Source organism: Aedes albopictus, chromosome 2, assembly GCF_035046485.1.
Source record: "Aedes albopictus strain Foshan chromosome 2, AalbF5, whole genome shotgun sequence".
NCBI lineage: Eukaryota > Metazoa > Arthropoda > Insecta > Diptera > Culicidae > Aedes > Aedes albopictus.
In genome coordinates this window covers 104,336,306-104,351,286 of record NC_085137.1, presented here as the reverse complement: position 1 = coordinate 104,351,286, position 14,981 = coordinate 104,336,306, and the positions used below count along the sequence as shown (strand labels likewise).

The 14,981-nt window shown below is 39.4% G+C and overlaps 1 long non-coding RNA gene across 1 annotated transcript in view; it reads left to right on the top strand.

Moving 5' to 3' along the window:
* The first annotated feature begins 596 nt into the window (after nucleotides 1-596).
* LOC115255072 (uncharacterized) overlaps nucleotides 597-14,981 on the top strand; it is a 149,003-nt gene continuing 134,618 nt past the window's right edge. The window contains exon 1 of the long non-coding RNA XR_003892104.2: nucleotides 597-1,999. This is a non-coding gene — a long non-coding RNA (uncharacterized LOC115255072). The remainder of the gene's footprint in view (nucleotides 2,000-14,981) is intronic.

The following is a 14,981-nucleotide window of genomic DNA, read 5'->3' as shown; positions in this document are numbered from 1 at the left end:
AGAATAAGGAAAATGTCTTAAGACCCTTACCCTCTAGGATGCTTGGCAAGAGCACTGGAGCGCTTGTTCGTCGAGAGCCGCAATTGATCGTAGCTAGGGGTGTTCAAGATAGTTGCGAACATTTTGTATTACCTTTACAATATGCCTAATTAGCAGAAATCACGTTGTGCAGTCATATTAAGTTGTCACGACCTTGGTCAGACTTAAATTTTTCATGCAAACAAAAAAAAACATTTTTTTTTAAACTTTCCTTGCTCATGCTAAGCTGGATAAATTTTGTATAAAATAGAAGTAGAAGAGTTGGGTAAAATATCCTTGAAAGAAAATTGAAAATCGGCTGAGAACGAGCTGCTCAAACTTTTAGTTCCCACTGTTTCCTATCACGGTATTCTGAGTGTTCAAAATACATAGACTAGCATCAAAATAGTCTAAGCCTGAAACATGTCTCTTACATGCATAAAGAAAACATATTCGACCAACTTTTGCATAAAGTCTCGCCACTGTGCACCGGCGATGCACTTTTGCACTTTTTGAGCCAGAGCGCGGTCGCCGCCGCTGCTGGATGGATGCAGTTTGTGTGTGAGTGAGCGAGCAGTTTTGGGGTGGCGGGGTCAGTTCGGTCGGGGTATCAATAGAGAGGTACCGGATGCGAATATGTATGCGAGCCGCTGGAGTGGACTGTGTCCAAAGACGGGACCGCTCTGCGCGCGGAGACACAGACATCCAACAGGACAAACGACGACGACGAGGACGGTGACGAGTACGATGACGACAACGACGACAAGCGCAGCGTGGATGAAAGAGCGAACGTATTCGGCTTTTTCACGCCACTGCACTGGCAAGACTGAGAGGGGTAGACTGCAAAAATTTTCAAACATAATGCATCGCGGTGCAATTTATTGTACGTTTTTTGTGCGATCCATAGTTTTCTCTGAGCCGCCGACGTCGTCGTTGCGCTTTGTTGCAGTGGCTCCTGGGACGACCGGCGACCTGGCCGCGGTCGTTCTCTAGGTTCTGGGCCCGCTGGTGCTTCTCTAGGCTTCCCTAGGCGGTGGCAGTTCTGGGTTCAGGTATCCGGCTCGTAGCCGTCGCACCGTGATTGCATCCTCATGCAGTTGGCATTATCGAATTTCATCTCGCCTTGGGATGCAACGGGTGAGCCCGGAGCGAATTCTGCGCGGCTGAGGCCGGGTGCTGGAACTGAGAGCAAGCGCAACTCAGAGAATGCAACCAAGTTGGGAAATACAGCGCAACGACCGCGCCGCCGTGTGCACTGGTTCTGTACGGAGGTTCAAGATCGGAAGAAATTTAATGTACATTGCAAACCTGGTCGTCGTCGTCGTCGTAGTCGTCGCCGCAGTTTTTTTTCTTGTTGTTCATGTGCCGTGTTCGGGGCCGTGCGGGTACAGGCCAATCGTCGACGGAGTTAACGGAGAAGTGCCCCAGAGTGTGAAAAATTGCGAGTGCAACGTGCAGTGCGTTCTCGGGAAAGAAGAACACCAAATGGGGCAATAAAAACGAAAGAATAATGGTTGTTACCCTACAATACGCTAATGCTCCAGTTGGTTTGTACTGTAGTGACAGTTTTTTTTGTGCGATTTGTGAACGGTTAATTTTAACACCATGTGTCTCTCCGCGGGTTCGGATTCCTTACGATGCATGATCACGCGATTTTTTGGAAAATCAACGGTTTGAAGGAATCCGTGGAACGCGAAGTTAGCAGATGAGCTGCTCGATGCGGGATTGATTTTAGAATGCTCTCAGTGGAATGTTTAATGTGCCTCTTCTAGCGATGTGGAGAAAATGTGGCTTAGTAAAGAAAACCAAAATGAAGAAAACCTGAGCAAATTTGCTACGAGTGAATCAACTGAAACGACAATCAAATAAAAGCAGATTGATTACCATGAATCAGACGTATTCTGTAGAACTCTCCTCCGGCTACCAGCAAATCCCACATTTTCAACCAGGATGATCTAACCCAGACGACCAGACATTAAATGTAAGCATGCCTGTCTCACTCATTTAATCTAATTTTATTAGGATAAGTAATTGGTCCCAATGATTCCGGCCAACAAAGACCATCATCCGCGGCTGTAGTCTACGAGGAAGAATTTTTCAATTGCCATCTCTTTGTTCCCGAACAGCTCCATCCGTGCTAGATACATGTGTATAATAGTGCAAGCTGAAATTGCGCATGAATCATATAGAAAACACTACCTGCCAACTACTAGAGTATGTACCCACTACTTGCAAACCCCATAGTGTCTACAGTTACGGCACACCACGAGAGAAAGAGCTCTTCCTGTTCCACTACTGTAGGACGGGGAACCGCACTCTGCGCGGTACCCAGTGCATTTCCTTATAGATTCAGTTCTATGAGGAGCGCCTGGTTGTGTTCTACACCTATCCCCTCCATTGTCGACTATCGTCATCGCCGTCAGTTTTGTGGTTGTGTCATCACCACCATCACAACCATCGTCATCGTGATCATCATCATCATACCTATATGCAGTGAAAATCTGAAATAGTTTTCTAGTCGGTATGTATGCACCACAACGGCGTTAGGAACCAGACATGGAACCATACGAACCCCATCCCAGAGCCAAGCGCCGAAGAGCTTGAGGGGGGGATTGCGAACAGGGTGGACTATTTGCGTGCGGAGACTATTAGATCATCGCCGCTAGAAGATGTACTGCTCATTGAGTCCTTGAAGGGAATTGTATTTATACTTGATATTTCCTGCTGGTCTGTGGGTAAAATATGCTTCTGTCCGCGTGCATTGAGACTGATTGATCTAGATATATTTGTCGTTTTTGCGGTGAAATTACTCAAACTCAATGATTGCATGACAAGGTCAATAGCTAATAGCTCATAGTGCAATTCATAGTTGAAAATGGCAAGAATTCATTTGAGAATGATACACTAAAACATTTTTAATAGCGTGGCCTCGTGGTCGAGAGGATCACATGTTCGCCATGTAAGAGGATGGTCATGGGTTCAATTCCCAGCTGCGCCACCAGCAAGTATTCATTAAGCCCACAATGACCATACTCTGAGCGAATGTTCGCTCAATAACTGGATAACTGGATGATCGACCCACGTCAAACAAATGACGAACATCAATAACACCACATGCTCTTCATAAAACTGTTAAGTAAAGTTTTGTACACGTTGCAAAAGAATTTTATAGATATTTATTACGCTATAAATTAGATGCGATTTTATGAAAACCCGTCATTTTTGCTACCTTATCAGTCGCTTGGCAAGCAAAAGGTCCATAAATTTAACCCAACCAATCGGATTTTTATCGCTCATATTCTAGCACATAAGCATGATATAGAATGACATTGGTAGTTATCGGCAGGCTCGGTCTCTTCGTCATTTGGGGTTTCTGTCGGTAAAATTGCCAGAAACTTGGCCGTAAAGTTTAGCTTGGTTGGGAAAGATTTGAGGCCAACTTTAAATTCAAAAGGTTTTTTTTTTAAAAAGGCATGACGATGAGAACAAAACGGCCGAAAATACGTAAGTTCTGCTATTTGAAATCCATTGCCCTGAGTAGAATACTGAATTTGGAGGATCTCCGGCAAAGGTTATTGACCGATTCGCTTAAAAATGTCATGAGCGATCATAAGAAAAAAAAAACGGAATAATTCTAAACTATTTTCAGAATACATTCGTACTAAATATTCACGAATGTATTTTCAGCATTTCGGTAAAGTTTGATAACAATGACGGAATCAATGTTTTTATAACAAATTAAACAACGAGTATCACTAGGGATTGATTCAGAAAATTTGTAATTATTTTCCAAGGAGTCTCGCAAATATTCCTTAGTAATTTTTCATTACAAATCTCATTAGAACTACCTGGATGATTTCTCGCAGGTTCGTATAAAAATGATCCAGAAATCATTTTGAAACTGTTTTGTGGACTTATTTGTTAGGGGTATTTTCAGGAATGCTTACATAAACTTGATAAAGTACATATATTGGGTTTCTTCAGAAATTCATCGGAAATAATGTGTGTAGTTCTCAAATGTAACAAAGGAAAATATTTGAATTAGTTTGATTGCTTAATAGCAAGTGTGTATTTCTGTATCCATTGCTTTCATTTTATTGATTCGAGCAGGTTCTGAAAAGCAGCTTATGAATTCCTAGCTGTGCAAAAAGAAATAACTCATAGACCACCATCCGATCAAATTATCACACTGAACTACCCTTGGGCTGAATTTCTCCATAATCGAGATTTGATTATTATAATCATATTTCATACCAGCCATAAATAAGGATGATGATGCATTGAAGCTATCTTTTTTGCCAATAAAACTATGGAGATCTCATAGTGATGGAAAAGGAACAGATTCACAGAAGCTAAATTTGAACACAATAATGATATAATGAACACATTAGTCTTTTTTCCATTTTTCCTGATTTTCAAATAAATCAGGCCGAAACGTCGGGCAATGCATAATTTAATAATTTGGATTCCCTAGACTGAGATAGCCAGAATCTCCGTAGCAAACCATTTCAAGTCGAAAACCTTTAGCATTTGGTCATAGTTTTGCCTCGAATTCCCGAAATGGATAATATTCATTATCATTATAGTTTCACTGCCTTCCGCAATGTTGAAAACCAACAGCCCTGGCTACGTCTTTGTATTTTAATTTTCTATTGCATTTCTCGTTCACCGCAGCCAGTCCTTACTGAAAACCCTTTAAGGTTGAAGGATTCGTCATTGACAAAATCGTCATCATTGAAAATTCAAAAGCAGTTTTCGCGCTCAAAACTTAAATGTTTGACGGTTAAGTCAATGACGAATCCTTCAACCTTAAGATGATTAAAACGTAAAGAATATGCTGTATGCTGATAATTTTATTGAAATGCACATTCTTAATGTAAAATTATGCAGTTTACTATAAAACGTAATAGCTCTTTCACGTCTTTTAGCACTTCTTGGTTGGACAGTTAACATTTTGCAGTTTTCTACTGACACTGACAAGAATCACAGTTTTGTGATTTCGAGATGCATCTGGGAATTTAAGAAACGACTTATATAGTGCGCTTACCGCAGCACGAGAATTCGGAAAACCCATGCTGAGAGTGATGGATTCGATTCCCAGTCGATCCTGGACTTTTCGTAATGAAAATTTCTTTGACCTTGTCATAGAGTATCTTCGTGCTTGTCCATTTAAATTTGTGTCTTGCAAAATAGTTATTGGCGGAGAAATCTCTCAGTTAGTAACTAAGGAAGTGCTTATAGAACACAGTAAAGCTGAGAACCAGGCATTGTCGCAGTCGCAGATGAGATGTAACGAAAAGAGAATAAAGAGAAGAAGAAGACGACGACGACGATGACGACGACGAAGAAGAAAAAAATGATATATCTTTCTATTGAACGCAAAATATACGCATATATCCGGACCAACACTTTCAAGAATGACACAATTCCTGGAATGTTCAATCTCCCGGAACGCAGTTTCGATATATTAACAAAGAATGATATTCGAATGAGTGTAATCAGTTTCGTACCTTTTAATTCCGCCCTATGTTGCTTATCCTTTGACAGATACGCGTATTTCGACTACCACTTGTAATCTTCCTCAGTGTCAGTTATCCACTGATCCAGTGGATCTGTCAAAGGATAAGCAACATAGGGCGGAATTAAAAGGTACGAAACTGATAACACCCATTCGAAGAGGGTATTCTGCTTAGAGAGGGTTCGAAAAGTCGGTACAAGAAAGAAGGATATGTTTCCTTCCGTCCGGAAAACATTTATACACGAGAATCTTCTGAGGTTTCTTCAGTTATTCCTTCACAGATTGCTAAACAAGTTTTTTCTGGGATAATTTAAGGTAAGCTCAAGGAATTTTTCCATGCAGTCACTTGGAACATTTCCAGAACTTTTTTTCGGTTTTCCCAAGAAGGATTCCACATACCATTCTGCTTGGTCACGTCTTGGAATTCGATGAGAATTAGTTGAAAAAAGAGTTTGGACCCGTGGGATTTCTTCAGGTATCTATTCTCGCATTAACCCCTTTGATTCCTCTGCTTCTTCAAAATTTCTTACAGAAACTCGAAGATTGTTTTCAGGAATCCCTCTAGAAACTCTTGCAGACATTCCTCCAGGAGTTCCTTCAGGGCTTCCCCTAGAATTCCATTCTGGGATTCCTTCACAAGTTTTTATTTTTTTTTAAATTTGATGAGTAATTCCTTCTGATGGATTATTTAACCATTTTTTTGTATTTTTTGTATTTTTAGAGAATCTTTCTAGGAGTCGTCAAAACATTTCTTTAGGAGTTCTTTGTGGCATTCGTGCTATTTTACTATTTGTGCAGTAGAAATTCTTTCTGTTTTTCCGATTTCGAATAACTACAAGAGAAGTTCCTGGATTCTATCTCTATTCGTCTTTAAAACTGTTTTTGGTGATCCTCCAATCCTCTAGCTAGAAGTTACTTCAAGAAGCCCTCTTGATGTTTTTTTTTATAGAAATCTTCCAGAAGTTATTTCTGGTGATCCTGAAGGGGTTCCTTGTGAGAATTCTTCGAAAGTCCCTTGTTGTAATCCTGCAGGAGTTCTTTGAAAAAATCCTTCAAAAGCTCCATGTGGGAAACCATCAGGATTGATGTAACAGCCGTATCTTCTGGTAATCCTTCAGGAGTTCATGGAGAAATCATGAGATAGTTCAACTTTCATATAGAAACTGTTTTCAAGGCAGTTACTATACCAGTTTTCGGAAAACGAAATGATTATAAAATGTGCTATATCTCTAGTGCTGAATTCGCATTACTATTTGGATGTTTTTCTGTATTATAAAAAAAATGAAATAGTATTACAGTAGTGTTTTGATTTTACCACCCGCTCCATGCCGCAGACTATCATTTTTTTATTCCCTGTTACATATGATGGTGAATCTCCTCCCTCTTCTTCATGCTGAATGTTGAAGGTGTGGTTTACAGTATTAAAAAAAATAAAACGTGTATAAATTTTGAAACATTTAACATTTAAAAAGGCGGTGATGGAATCGAAACATTTGAGCACCTACATTTCAAAAGGGCGTAGCTGCATTTTGTGTTGCGTCAAATATTTGGCAAGAAGTGAGCTAAAGAGCAATCATCTGTTTGACACTAATGAAAATTCGATCGGGTCAAACAAGATGTTTGGGCATTGGTTTCTTTTTGGTCAAATAGCTGACCATGCTTGTGACCATGTGTAATGGCTTCTTAAATATTTGCATACTACGACAGAAACGTATATGTCGAATCAAACAGAGTTGACTGTAATCTGTTATTAAACAAAAAAAATGGCCGCCATACCTTCGAAAATAAGCTTCTACCATTGGCATGCAAGACTGTGCCTCTCTATGGAGGGAATGTGTAGGAATTATAAATTAGTCGCATTTCTCTTTCATGCTTTCTTTTCGGGGTTCGGCCCAACCAACCAATCTGACCTGATCACCAAACGGTTTTCGAACACAAAGGGAAGCACACACTCCCTTCCCAGAAAAAAAAAATATAAATAAAAATAACACACCAGCAGAAGAACGAATTGGGAAACGAGATGAGGATAGTTTTCGGTCATCTTTCTCTCTTCATTTCTCCATTGCACCCCACCGTGCATTACACTATGGGTTAGGTACCCGATGTTGGTATAGGGTCTGAAACCTATTTTGGAGACTTGTTGTTATAACTCAGTCAATTTTGAGCCAATAGGACACAATTGGTGAAGTACTGGAATTAAGTAATGAGCTGAATTTTTGTATTATGAGAAGGTCAATTCTCCGTTTCTGCAATGAAATGGTTCAAAAAGCGAGAGTATTATAATTCCTTGCCTAATTTGATGATGCTTAGAAGCCGTTCATAAACCACGTATACTTTTTTGGGATGGAGGGGGGGGCTTTGGCCAAAGTCTACGCTCCATACAAATTTCAAATTTTTTGTATGGACAAGAGTCTACGAGGGGGAGGGGGGTCTGAGCTGGCCAAATTTTGGTCTACGTGGTTTATGAACAGCCCCTTAAGCAAAACTTTGGGTAACTATGTTGTATAATTTGCATGAAATGGAGAGAACAACAACACGGTTACCCAAAGATCTAGTACTTCACCGATTGTGTCCTATTGGCATATTTTTTTAGGAAACGGTGAGATACGTACAGTATTGAGCCATGTACAAAAATTAAAATTTTATTGTTTGAAATTGACTGAGATACAGCAGCAAGTGTCCAAAATAGGCCCCCCTGCCAAAATGGTCCCAGCCCCTACGTTCAATATTAGGGAGCAGCACCAAGTATCTGCCTTATATGTACCTACTAAAATGGTGAAAGCGCGATTGCAACAACAGGAACATGTGCATCATCACAGGGCCCGTTGCTGTTCCGAAAAGTGAAATGGAAGAATCAAATGATTCCGATTATTGCAGAAGTGGGGAGTTTATCACTTTAAATTGTAGAGCCTATACAGCCGAAGTGATAAACGCACTGGTAGGTATTCAGTAAGAACATCAGATATCAGTAGGCTGCCTTCAGAGAAACGTTCTCTCTCTAATTAGGAAATTAATACCATCGCCATACAATAACCCTTCGGGACGGAGCGCAAAACAGTGAAATTTCCATACAAATTGCTCAACTTTGGCTCTCCAGAACTCTTAGATTTCCCAAAAAAAGCAACCATTATTTTTCCTCATTTGAAAGAACTACTCTTTATAATTCGATTTCTAGCTTTGACTACCTGACCTGGATAAATCGGAAATAAAAAATATGCGACAGATAATACTTTTTCATGTTTTACGGCTTTTGTCCACTTTTTGTTTACCTTATTGTGGTAAATTTCATGGGTAATGTAAACAAAAGTTTGTTTACACACAAACAAGTATAAGTAATGGCTGAACTATTGAAACAGTTTACATCACATAAAACAAAGTCTAAGTAGATGAAAAAACTGTTACCGCTCTACAGCACAATTGTGCTGGTTCGTCACGAAAGGGATAAGCATATTTCTCATAAAGCTTCACTGAGAAATTTGGTACTTACTTTTTGGATGTTTTACAAAACTAGCTCCATACTCTAGGTTAGGGAATTCGGCTTATCAGTCCTTTTTTTTCTCTTGAACGAAAACGGGTTTCGATTCGTCCCTACGTTACGGTAACGTTTGTTACAATCCTCAGGGGAAAATCAGTGAGGATGGTAACAACCGTTACCGAAACGTATGGACGAATCAAAAACCGTTTTCGTTCTTATACACTGGTTACGTATAAAATTCCAATATGTAATATAAATGAACGTCCATTAATTACGTCACGCTTTCAGGAGGGAGGGGGGTTCAGCAAAGTGTGACGACCCATACAAAAATTTCAGAGGTCCCATACAAAAAGTGTGACATAATGGGGGGGGGGGGGGTTTGTGAAAATGGACGGTTTTTGCGTGACGTAATTTATGGACATTCCATAATTATATAAAAAGATTCGACAAACATTAGAATAAATATGCTGAATATTTGTTATTTCTGAAAGCTTTGTCAACAATTGCCAGTCAGTGCTTTCATCAGGGTGCTATAAATTTCCTTAAAAGTATTAGTTACTGATTTCCAACCTTGTTGAGAAGGCGTTTCTCTTGCAAAACTTTCAACTAGAGTGTCCATCCCGCGACAAAAATTCCTGGGATTTAAGTTATTTCGGGATATCCCGAATGCTGCGATATAATTTCGTAAATTTCGACAATCCCGGGAATCCCGGGTCAAGGCAAACCTTTCTCTGACCATTTTCACTTTTAAAATATGATTGATTATTTGAAATGATCCAATGAACAAAAAGCAATTTTTAGAATCGAATCATATTCGGAAACTATTAAGAGTCGAAAAGTTTTCCCAAAATTGGAATAAAAAAATAAAAAAATTAAATAATACATCAACATACAAACATCATACGTAGCGCAATATTCTACGGATTATGAAGCTTTTTTCGTTTAAACTGTTAGATATTTGCAGGAAGCTATTTGCAATAAATTAACTACTAAATAGTTGGAAACAGTCATTTATTAGCGATCATGATGTTGATACGAAACTTGTCCGTGCTCGATGCATTCCGAAGCTCTCACTTCAACACTATTATACGTTCGTTATGAGCCATTTTACGAAGTGACAACAATGTTGATGATGATATTGACTTTCACGGGACGCTACCTCCTGTCAATATTCATTCATAAAATCGGCGCTCATTTCATGATATTATTTTATTGGGAAAGTTTCAAAAATGTGATTCTTCCACATCACAAAATTCTGTGATAGGGTACCTGTGCCAATTATGGCACTACCTAAGGGAAACTATTTGTACAAAATTAATGACAAGACCAAAGAATGTCATCATTATGTTAAAAGATAGCTTAGTTTCCATACTATACAGGAAAAATATAGAAACGGAGCCAAAACTACTTTTAGTATTGATTACAGCATGTGCCAATGATAGGAACCTTGTACCAGTTATGGTTACATTTTTTAACTTCGGTTCCTTTTCGCACTATTTGCATGCATTCGTTATGGCATTAGCCATAACTGGTACACTATGGCGAAAAAGGGTGCAAGGAAGCCGAAGTTTTAAGAAACATGATTTTTTTCTGCCATAATTTGAGAAAAATGTGAAGTTTATATGAGTGCAACCATCTTTTGTGAACGTGATCTGTTGTTCACAATTTTGTTCTTGTTGATCTACATTGTTAAAGAGTGAAAATCAACTATGACGAATAATTGGTACTATAGCCATAATTGGTACACTGACCCTAGTATGTTTACTAGGACAAGCTCTAACAGCCATCTCTATACAAATTTAACAAAGAAACATTCTACAGTTTGTCACTACAAGTTTTTGCGTGAAATCCTAGCAAACAGTTTCAATAAAATATGTAATTCCTCCTGACAAGAGTTATGAGAGCTGCTTCTGTCCACGCTGATTAGGAGCACATCATAAATGTAAATAGGAAAGGATATTTATCGGTGAGCTCGTTTCATATTAAAATAATTTTTTGATATGATTCATAAAACTGAACCATAGTTTTCATGTATTTACCCAACAAATATGTGAACGTTCATCACGTTAAGTGTCAGCACAAGATACCGTTTTATTTTTGCATTTACAAAATAATTTAAAGGATTCACTATCATCGGTGTCGACATGTACCATATTTTAGTCAAAATAAAAAAGTTTTTTGATTGAAATAAATGTTGCATGAATCACATAACTTACCAAAGTGAATCCGTGACAGACGTGGAGAAGCAGAAGTGATCTCAGTCTCTAGTGAGCAACGCATATCAAATTAAAATTACATCCATTTCAAGATGACCGTGAAGACGTTACCTTATGTATGGGGCTGTTTGGGCTCGTTTGGAAGTTAACTATCAATGTTAACTTCTTTTCCCGATCAGCCTAGATAGCTGTGATGATGATGATTATTTTTTTTTTCTTCGGCCTTCCTGGTGACGCTGGGTGGGATGTGCTTCTTGACCTTAATCCTATGACTAACGGGTGTTAGTTTCTCCTTTTGACACTTCTTCAGAAATGCCACGTCCTTCTGAATGCTGATGATGGATCTCTTCAAATCGATGAAATAACTCTGCTCCGTCCGCTTGGTAGCCATGATAATGATGATAGCTGTGTATTGTCGGTAGCGGTTGTCTCAATTGGCTAAGAATAACACTACGGACCGTCTGATCCAGTGGTAAGAGCCCACTGAACAGGTGACCCCTAATTCATGATGTTATGCGGCTCTTGCTTACCGTTCCAAGGAATGAATGGCTAGGCGGGTCTAATAAAAACCTAACCACAAACGGAGCCTGTGGAGAATTAGGGCGTCCTCCACATTATTACGGTCTTACTGCGCTAACCGGAGCAATAGCGCAGTGGACCTTTCGTTTCTCCGAGATAATCAGTGGCCCTTCTTAAGTCTCAAATTTGAGGCTAAATAAGGGCGGAATTATTCAAATGTTGTAAATTAGCTTACATTACTACCTATATGGGTTCGCTTATGGCGTTTTCCAATTGACACCGATTTGGTTTGTCGTTGATGTTTCCTTTTCGTGTAAAAAGCGTGCGTAGCCTAAGAGGCTCTAATTTAAAAAGTTCATTTTCATAGGGTAACTTCTATATAGGTTACCTTGTGAACTCAGTCTTGCTTCTTTCATTATAAGTGAAGTGTCGTGCCTCGAGCATGCTATATCTTAGAATAACGTTAACAGTATGTTTCAACCTTTCCTTATGGATGCCTTCAAGCAAGCTCTTGTATTCATCATCTTTTCGCTGATATTTTGCAGTATTGCTACGATTATTACATCATCTGAAGTAGCTCAATCATTAATTTGAGATGCTGCAGTTTGATTGATTACTTAGGTAGTACAGTTCATGGATAGCTTAACATAGAATTGCACCTAACCGAACTCTGCATGAGCAGAATTTGTCGTGAGTTGACTGATTGGCATGTGTCAGATGAGGAGTCTCCATTTGACCTTCTTTGCACTTTTGAGTGTTCCTTCGCATACTTTGCGTATTCAGGCGTCCCTGCCCAAAAATGGGGGAACCTGTACTAATTGGTTGCGATCACATTTCATGGATAACTCGCTTCCATTGCTACTCCAAGAGAGCTTCATTGTGATTTTGTTATAACAACGCCCTCCATTGTGGTACACCATAACTATTGCTTCGAAGGAACCCAAGTAACCACGCAGCACTATAATTCACCTGGGGACACATACATTGCTGATAAGGAGCTGACACGCTCTATATTGGCCATTTAACCCTAAAAGGGATACCTTCATGGCCTAAGTTTCGTCACCTCGCTGAGTGTGTTCCATCAAAGACGAGCTCTGAAAGGCGCCTGGGGTCCAATGGACCCCAGGTAACCCTTTTAGGGTTAATAGTCATGTGAGCCAAAAAAGGCGAAATATAGTGCTAATGGTACTTTGGGAAGCTTGTCCTCTACGGTCTATGCGGATCATAAGAGGTATTCCTGAATGGAACTCTGATCTGTTATTTCAAAATATCTTCGGATAAACCATTCTGTTGTATAGTTGCGCATCTCTAGCTTCCGCCCGAGAATTATAGCTATATAATCGACTTAGTGGGCCCTCAAAAGCTCTGCTTACTTCAAATCTCCAGGAGCAAATGGGGGTTTGTCCTATTTTTCTCCAAAGGGATTTGAGTATTTCAAACATGTTTTGAACTCTTGTAGTTTTCTATTGGGTATTTTCATGGCGTGGAATTACTCCATAGTTTTTTCCCGAAAGGGTACGTGCGTTGCATAAAGCAGAAATGAGTTCCTGGTTACCTCATTCTTTATGAAATGCTTGAAACGCATTGTCGATTATAACATCTGTGATGTTCGTCTGGCTGACATGTCTATTCATGTGAACTCACAATTTGGGATGTCCACAGTGACTCTTTTACACAAAGTTGTATACGTTTTCAAGAAAGTACTCGCAGAAACGGAGTTTTTTCTTGGGTGATTTCTTGAATATTGAGGATGCTTTCGATGACGTGCCTTTCAATGTCATATTAAAAGTTGCATGATGTCACAAGCTACCTTTAATGGGCTATAGGCTCTCTTTACGCTTATGCGTTTTACAATGTCCTTTTCAGGGCATTGATTAAACCCGTTGTGGTATGGGTTATGAGCTCTTGTTACGCTTATGCGTTCATTCTCTCTTCTAGGGTACCCCTTGCCATTTCATCACCTTTCGCTTTCGTAATCCCATTTCATCCCTTGTCCCATTCTCCCTCAAATAAATGATGAAATATGCTTATATGTATGGCGATGGCACAAATGTCCCAAATGGAGGATAACGTGCCTCTGGAGCCGGCCTTCTGATACCTGATACCTAGTAAGCAACGCACATCAAATTAACATTCCTTCTCTTTCAAGACGACCGTGAAGAAATGACAGGAGCAGTTATTGATTTAATAAAGTTTGAAATTCTCGTAGGCACACATTGAGAACGGTAAGCTACTCTCAAGCTCCGTTTGCTGGTTCCTTGTGCAATTTCGATTGTTCTGGCCAGTCACGGAGTAGTCACGCCTGCTACATTAAGTGGTCCCTCCTACCCAACCAATACTATACATTCCAAGGAAAGTTTTCAAATTCCAGAAAACTAGCACTACTTAGTATTAAAGGCTTCTTTAAATTACAAAAATATGAATATCATCGAAAAAAAATATTGAAGGTCAGTAAACAATCCTTTCAATATAAACACGCAATTTAAACGGCAACAAAATACATCAGAATTTCATGGAACTCTTTGGAAATTGCTGTCACCCATACGTATCTGTGTTTAAGGATATTGTCACTTTGTAGTTAAATTTAATGCGTAAAATGAGCCTTAGCGGTAAACGTGCGGAAATTCAGCATGCCATTGCAGAAGTTGCCGGGTTCGATTCCTGGTTGGTTCAGGAACTTCCAATGATAGAAATTTCCTAGAATTCCTTGGAGTTTCTTCGAGCCTGTTACACGATGAACAAATCGACAATGATTTTTTTAAGGGCCTAACTGACTTGATCGATTTCTCTTCGTCGACTCTCTCTTCCGCTAAAAACTTGATCAAAACAAAAAAAAAATTCTTTTTGTTTCTAGAGCAAGATGTAGTCGTCGTCTTCGCATTTCAAGCAAAAAATCTTTGGAAAACTTAATACACTTTCGTAATAACAAAAAGAGAGGGTCGCTGAAGAGAAATCGAAAATGTCAGTTAGGCCCTAACGAAGAATCATTGCCGAAATGCAAAATTTTCCTTAGCATAAAAAGCTCCCAGTTTATCAGTGTGGAAGGAAGAGCCCAAAACCGTTAAGCTAAAGAGCTGGCTTTGTCTCAGATGAGACATTATGTCCAAAACAAAAGAAGGATAAAAACCAGACAGCAAACACTTTTGAAGAAGGATCCGAATAAGCGGTAATAAACAACCAACACTCACCGAAAATTATGCTGCTGAATGGCGTCCGGTCGGTCACCACTAATGTA